Source organism: Octodon degus, unplaced genomic scaffold, assembly GCF_000260255.1.
Source record: "Octodon degus isolate 3935 unplaced genomic scaffold, OctDeg1.0 scaffold00032, whole genome shotgun sequence".
Lineage (NCBI taxonomy): Eukaryota > Metazoa > Chordata > Mammalia > Rodentia > Octodontidae > Octodon > Octodon degus.
In genome coordinates, this window is record NW_004524608.1 from 12,906,127 (window position 1) to 12,913,540 (window position 7,414).

Here is a 7,414-nt window from a genome sequence, read left to right on the forward strand (position 1 = left end):
AACCTTTCAAGATTACATACCCATAATGTCAGGATTCAAACCCAGACCTCTTGGTCATTTTTAATACTCCTAAAACACTATGTGGGTTATAAGCTACTAGCCTCTGACCAATTCTATGCATCAAATATTCAAGGATTAAGGGCTTGGGAAATAGCACAGTGGGTCTAAGCATCTGCCTGGCAAGCACAAAGTCCTGAGTTCAATTGCTGGTACCACATGTTGTGCTGGCCCTGGAATCCCAGGCACATGGTGTCAGGTCTGAAATCCAGCATGGTGGTATGCGCATATAATCCTAGCACTGGAGAGACAGGGACAGGAGAATCACTGTAGACCTGAGCTGCATAGCAAGACCCTGTACCAAATAAATAAAAGATTAAAAAAAAAAAAAAGAATTAAGACAGCATAACACAAAGGGCTCTGAAGGCAGGCTAGAGTTTAAATTCTGACTTGCTCACTTGCTAATGTATAGCCTTGGACAGGACAAGCAAGGGCTCTGAACCTCCGGTTCATCTATTAAGCAAAGGTCAACAACCTACCCGTGTGGTGGCGAGACTTAAATGAGATCCTGAATGTAAGGGGTGGGACAGGGTCCCGGCACACCATGGGAAGCAGTGGGCAGATCTGTCATTGCTGCCACCCCACTTTCTAGAAGCAACCTGAAAGCTCTGAGCTTTGAACTTTCACCTGGAGAGAAGAGTATGGTTCAAGCAATTCCTTTTCTTGACAAATGCTGTGTGGACATTTCTGTTCTCAGCTGTGCCCAGCCAGAATAAATCCAATTCAATCTGGGCCACTTACTGCTTGGCACTATTTTTAATGCTAATCTCATCAGTTGTTATTTTCAGTTTCTGGTTTACCCAAACAAGCCATTTTTAGAGATTAGTGATTTTAAACCTAAGCTGCCAATAAAATGGAATTATCTTGAAAACACCCAGATTCTTCGGCAGGAATGTCAATACAAAAATATATAACATACAGCAATACTTGACAAGGGTGTGGCCCCTGGTTTGGAGGCCAGTGCATCTGTAAGCCCACCTAAGGCTATTTTGGAGGATGAATGTCTTGTATGCTTACTGCCCTGGCCACCCTGCCATCCATTCGGGTTGAATGTCCTTTGAGGGTGAACTTGATCCTCCTGTTTCACTTTTGGTCTCTCTCCAGAGAAGCGAATGCGCTGGCATAGTTCTGCCATTTGTCGGCCAGAAGTCTGGCTACACATTTGCTCGTCAATCTAAACCTAACCTATTCTCATATGAACACATGGGGTTTCATGTAAATCAACCAGACATTCTGCCATTCACCAGCAGTATCTTCATAGTGTTCCACACCCGTGGGCCTGCAGGAAGCATTTCCCTATGCCTGTGGAAGAAATATTCCAGTGAATGTGCTTTTCCAGGGATGGCGACACCAGAATGTTTTAAATCTGTTCCATACCACAACATGGATAAATGGCATTTCTGCCAAAGACTTTTGCTAACGGGTGCAGTAATACATGTCAGCACTTTCTGAAATTAGAGGTTTCACCCAGAGAGGTAAGTAACATCGTGCATGGTTGACAAACGCAAACCCAAATTCTGGACCTGAGTGCTTCTGGCTAGGGTCATTGATTGTTTCCAACAGACTCTGTCTTGGAGAGTTCATTAATAATGCTCTTTCTTCCCCTTTGGCATTTACCATCCAGGTGAGTAAGATCTCATGGTCTGCAAAAGGGCAGATTTTTATTAACTAAGCATGCTTTATTGTGATTTTCTTACATTTGGATTCACATATGATTTTATCAGCTGCATTTCAAAAATCTGTGATGATTTAAGGACAGTAGTTCGTCAACATAGTACTTTGTTGCTCAGTAAAATGTTTGAATAACCAGTTCAGTAGTCTCTTGCTAAGATCTTTGTTTCTAATTGCAGTAATTATTAAAGTTTTTAAAAAAAAATCAGTGATAAGATGTGAGCCTTCATTAATTCTTTTGGCATTTTCAAGAGGCACAAAGGGATTAAGGAACTGAGAATGGAAACAAGGAAAAACAACATCAGCTGTCACACACGTGCGAAACATCGGGCCAGTTAACATTGGTGTTTCTGGCTGGTACAGTGGTGTTTTAGTGTACAGATTATGTATGAGGATCATGGAGAAAATGGAGAGGGAAAGACTTCTGATTCAGGTTATCTGCAAAGAGCACATTTGATTCCCACTAATCTCTGAAATGCCCGGTATCATTACTATTCCCTGTGAGAACTGTAAGTCTGACCACAAGAGCTGTATTAAAAAAACAAACAAAAAAAAAAAAACAACCAACATCTGTGAAAGGTTATTCATCCAAACAATGTTTCCTCTAAAATTAAAGACTCACAGATAGAGCCATATTGCTCTGGCTCTCAAAATGTCTGCAAACGGACAGAATACAAATTTTAGAGAGGAAGTTTCCCTTTATTGGATTCAGAACAGGTCCAGAAGATCATAAAGTTTTTTAATACCGAATTTCAACTATAAATTTACTTGGTTATGCTATAAATATTAGTGTCTACCTAAGTACAATTTGGGGCCTTAGGCACCTTTCTCGCAGTTCTCTCCTCTGGGTCCCCTGGCAGCCTTTTCCGCTACCTGACTTACGCCCTCTAGTGTTTCTGCGATGAAGTACAGCGTCTAAAATGCAATTTACAAAGCAAAGTAATTTTGCAATATTTTCCCCAAGTACCATGAGCTACAACAAACTCACCACCAGATATTTTGATTTGAGCTCTTTGTGGTAGTGAGGATTTTATATCCAAGAGTTTCAAACTTAGTCGAATCTTGCATTCTGATTTTAGATCCCCAAAGGGAGAATTTACTTCTAATCTGATTAGGTTCCTTGTCTGCCTTTCAATCCTTGTACTCTTAATTTACTTTTATTGTGATATACAGAAGGGGAAAAGATGCTCTAATGAACTAAAGTAGGCATTTCTTTGATATATTTCCCAGGGCTGGAACTTACACTTTGATTCTTCTAAGTTACCCAAGAGGTTCAAGGTATTTTGACTCAAGAAAAAAGCGATTAAAATTTTAATGGCCTTATGGAAACTAGAGGCATATTTACAGTCACTGAAGCCGTTAGTCAAAGCAGGAGAAACAGCCGCTTGGGAAATGTATCGCGTATGAATCCTTTTTCTTTACAGAGAGGAAAATACACTTACAGCACTGTCAGCTGCTATTACTTTTCCTTTGAAAATCAGCCACAGAGGATTGTGAGGGCTAACTATAGGCCCCAGTCATCCGGGATCCTCCCAGCCCGTTCCCCGGGATGGCACCAACCTAGCCGCTGCGTGTGGGTCTGCAGATGCAGCGGTCTAGCCCAGGTTGCTATTTTTGAGTGGAGTTCCTGAAGCAAGGCCCTTGACTGTCAGTCACGCTGCTGGCATTCAGGTTTATACGTAAACCATTCCAAGCCCTTATTCGCTGTATGCACCAGTGACTTCTCTCCTGCTTGGTAGCTGCCTCTTTAGAGACCCCCACTGCAGGTTCACAGATTTGTCACTTCGTAATATTACAATGAAGCTTTTGTTGAACACAAAGCTCACCCACTTGCTCAGCTGTGTTCCATCAAATTACTTCAACTATGTGAGCAGGAAGTCTCCTACTTACGTAGCCTCCTTGTCTTCCTTTACCCTCCAACGTCTCCCCATTGCCAGACCTTGTTGCTCAGATCAGCACAGGGCTTTCATTGTTCTCTTCCATGGCCACTGTCATTGCTGTTCATCCTTTCTGCCCAGACTGCAGCTAGTAACTTCTCAGCCAACCTCTCTTCCTCCAATTCACCCACATTCACCCATGCATGCAAGGTTAGCCTACAAGGATGGCATAATAAGACCCTGCCTCTCTCTAAAAGACAAAATGAGGGACATAGCTCAGTAGTGCAGTGCCTGCCTGGCAAGAGTGAGGTCTTGAATTCAATTCCTGGTACCAAAAATAAATAAATAAATAAATAAATAAATAAATGGTTCTCATCACCTATGTGACTTTTAAATATGAAATTCCTTTTCTTTTTCTTTTTCTTTTTTTTGGCACAGCTGGGGATTGAACGCAGCAGGCCCTTGTGCTTGCAGGGAAGTGCTTATTCTACTGAGCCATCTCCCTAGCCCTTTTCTTTTCTTTCTTTCTTTTCTTTTTTCTTTCTTTTTTTTTTGAAATTCTGTAATTTCTTAATCTATTTTATAGTATGGCAGAATGCTGCAAATTGGGTGCCCTGTAACAAACCGAAATGTGTTGGTTTACAGTTGTGGAGCCTGGGAAATCCATGGCCAATGGCCAGAATCTTGTGGGAGCCTCTTTGCTGTGTCATCCCATAACAGAAGAGCAAGGGGGGCTGAGAGGGAGGCAGAAGGGAGCCAAATCTGTGCTTTTATATGTGATCCTCTCCTGCTATAAACAATGCACCCCACAATAATGGCATTAATCCCCTCGGGTGCGGAGCCTTGTGGAATCATGTTAACACCCACCGTGAAATGGTGCAGGGAGAAGTCAGACACACAAACTTCGGAGCCCACGTTGAGAGCACAGCTCATAGACTCATTTTTGACATGACCTGAGGCCTGGAGAGTGCTCACTCAGTCTCAGCTCTTCCCTCTCATACCCCTCCCACCCTTTCCCACCCTTTCCCCATCAGGTAAACGTTCCCTATGCTTTGACCCAACTACGTGGTCACTGTTCCCCAAGCCCACTGTGCCTTTCGTGCACATAGACCTGACAAATGATGATCTGCATTTTTTTCAAGATGCATTTTGAGTGTCACTTGTTTTGTTTTGGAAGCACTGGAGATTGAGTGGGACAGTTGCACTACTAAATAAATGCCCATACCTACCTGCCTGCCTGTTGGTTTGTTTAGAGGCAGGGGCTCACTAGGTTTCTCAGGCTGGGCTTGATCTTGGGATCCTCCTTCCTCAGCATCCCAGCATGCTGGAGTTTCATGTGTGTACTGCCATGCCCAGCTGGTAATCCTTTTTTTTTTTTTTGTGGTGCTTTCCTTAACTCCCACATATCTTTTACAAATACAGAGTCCTTCCACTTGTATATTTTCTAGGCCATTGTGTGGTCTCAGTTGTTGTTTTGTACCAGAAATCAAGTTCAGCACCTCCCACTTAAAAGGGAGGCACTGTGCCACTGAGCTATATCCCCAGTTGGAATCTTAGTTTTATGTTACCACACACACACACACACACACACACACACGTTCTTCTCAGTGGTTTATGAAACTCTCAATCTTGATTTTTGTCTTCACAACATCAAGAACTATACCTAAATTAAAACAGTAAGCATATTGTGTTCTATTACTAAAAACATAAACCTCATGTATGAATCAGCCAGTAACACACAAGAAAAATATTTAAATTCAGTTCCTGCTTTGACTTACATCTAAGCAAGACTACTGACCAGACTTCACAATAGATTGCAGTCTGAGGCCACATAGCTTCACTTTAGGAAAACTGACATATTTGCCAAAAGATGATCTCAGGAAAGTCATGAGTGCCAGGGACTTAAATCAGAGAAAAAGAGATACAAACTAAGGAGGTAGAGGGGAAAAAAGAGAAAAGAAAAAATAAGAAAAGAAGATCAAGTGGAAACAGCTTTGTGAATGGGGAAGGGAGAGAATCAAAATGAGAAAAAAAGAGGAATCAAGAAAGAAAGGGAGAAAATTTAGAACAGTGAAAGCTTGTTTGTCTTTTAGTTTAGGACATTTTAAGGATTCTGCTTCAATTATAAAACATTTAAATTAAATAAATGGAATCTTGAATGTAAAAAACAAAAAGACTACCCTGAGACATTCTGAGAACCAACACTGAATTTATTCATTGTGATAAAAATAGCTAATCAAAGACTTCAATTGGTTTGAGCTTTGATATAACAATGTAATAACTGTTTAAAAAATGTAACTGCTTTTAAAAAAAGAGGCAGGAGCAGAGATATGGTGAACTGGGGCTTGCTGTACCACCAAACTGCCCAACCCTCCCAAATGCTGGGATTACAGGCATGCACCACCATGTCCAGAGGACTCAGAAAACAAAGAGGCTGCTGAAATGAAGATGAACGCCATATGGGCAGTGTTTACATCTAGAAGTCCCTCCGAATCTCCACACACTTACAGGTGCAGCTTCTGAGGGGTGACTCAGTCTTGGAGCTAATCCAAGGGCGAGTCTGTAGCTAAATGTGTTCTAGCCTGGCTGGAGGAAGAAGGCACCAGGGTCATGGCTGGAAGGGACCTCCCCTAGTCCCTTTCATCCCTCCTCTGCTTCCTGACTACCATGCCATGAGCTGTTTCTCCCCTGCTGTGCCCCTCTTCCATGTCACCCTGCCTTGAACCAGCCAGCTGTGGACTGAAACCTTTACAAACTGTGAGGCAAAATAACCTTTCCTCCTTAGGGTTGTGGGTCTCAGGTATGCTTTGCAGTGATGAGAAAGTAACTGAGATACATGCTATGGCTCCAGGCCATCCTTCTAATTTCCTATCTGTACTCTCGCCACATGTCTCCAAATTCCCAACTTCCATGTAGGCTTAATATTGGAAACATGACTGAGATGAATAACGAGCATAGTTCCTACCTTTACCTTTCCCGGTAAGTCGTCCCCACTCCTTTTATCAGAGGCATTCACCAGGACAAGGGCTGGCATGGGTGTGCAGGAGGAGAAGCTGGGATGGCACCCTGCCCAGGTGTCCAGGTCTCCTGAGTAACCATCATTACCTCAGCATCTATCACATTGATAGCAGAGGGCAGATTCCAGCCTTCCATTAGGTTTTCCAGTATACAGTGTTGTGGTTTTTGTTTCTTTTAACAATTATACTTGATTAGTTCACAATTTTGTATATTGATGATTTGAACCGGGATCAGCTGAGCAGTTACTCAGGAAGTCTTTTGGGGCCAGGTGGTTGGTCTAGGCCAGTGTGGCAAACCGATGGCATTCATGCCACAGTGGGTTAGGGCTAGGGCTGTGGTTAAGGTGAGGGGTGACATTTAAGGTTTGTATTGCTGAAAGTTCTAAGATGTTCACCATCTGGGCTAGCCTCATTCCTAGGCTGTACCCTGGAGTGCATCGTTCTCAGCATGGCCTTTTGCATGGGTTACTTGAGTTCATTCTCATGGTGGTCCTATGGGTCTGGTGCAGGCAGCAGGAGTCAGCAAGCCTTAGTTTGCAAGTGGTTTTCAAGTCTCTACTTGTACATGCCTGTTAGTATCTCTATGGTCAAATTAAGATGTGTTATGTATGTGTACAGATTCCCCACAATGAATGTGATCATTATGTACTATAAACATACACTGAAAAAAGGCAGAACAAAAATAGAATAAAATACTGTATTAGAAATTGGAAAATAGTCAGTCAAACCCACAATCAAGGAAAGGAGAAATAGACTTCTTCTTCTCCTCCCCCTCCCCCTCCCCTCTCCTTC

At 42.5% G+C, this 7,414-nt stretch overlaps 1 protein-coding gene across 1 annotated transcript in view; it reads left to right on the top strand.

Annotated features, from left to right (window-relative positions):
- The first annotated feature begins 1,308 nt into the window (after positions 1–1,308).
- Itgb6 (integrin subunit beta 6) overlaps positions 1,309–7,414 on the top strand; it is a 158,206-nt gene continuing 152,100 nt past the window's right edge. The window contains exon 1 of the mRNA XM_023713777.1: positions 1,309–1,532. The gene's annotated coding sequence lies outside the window, so the exon portion shown is untranslated. The remainder of the gene's footprint in view (positions 1,533–7,414) is intronic.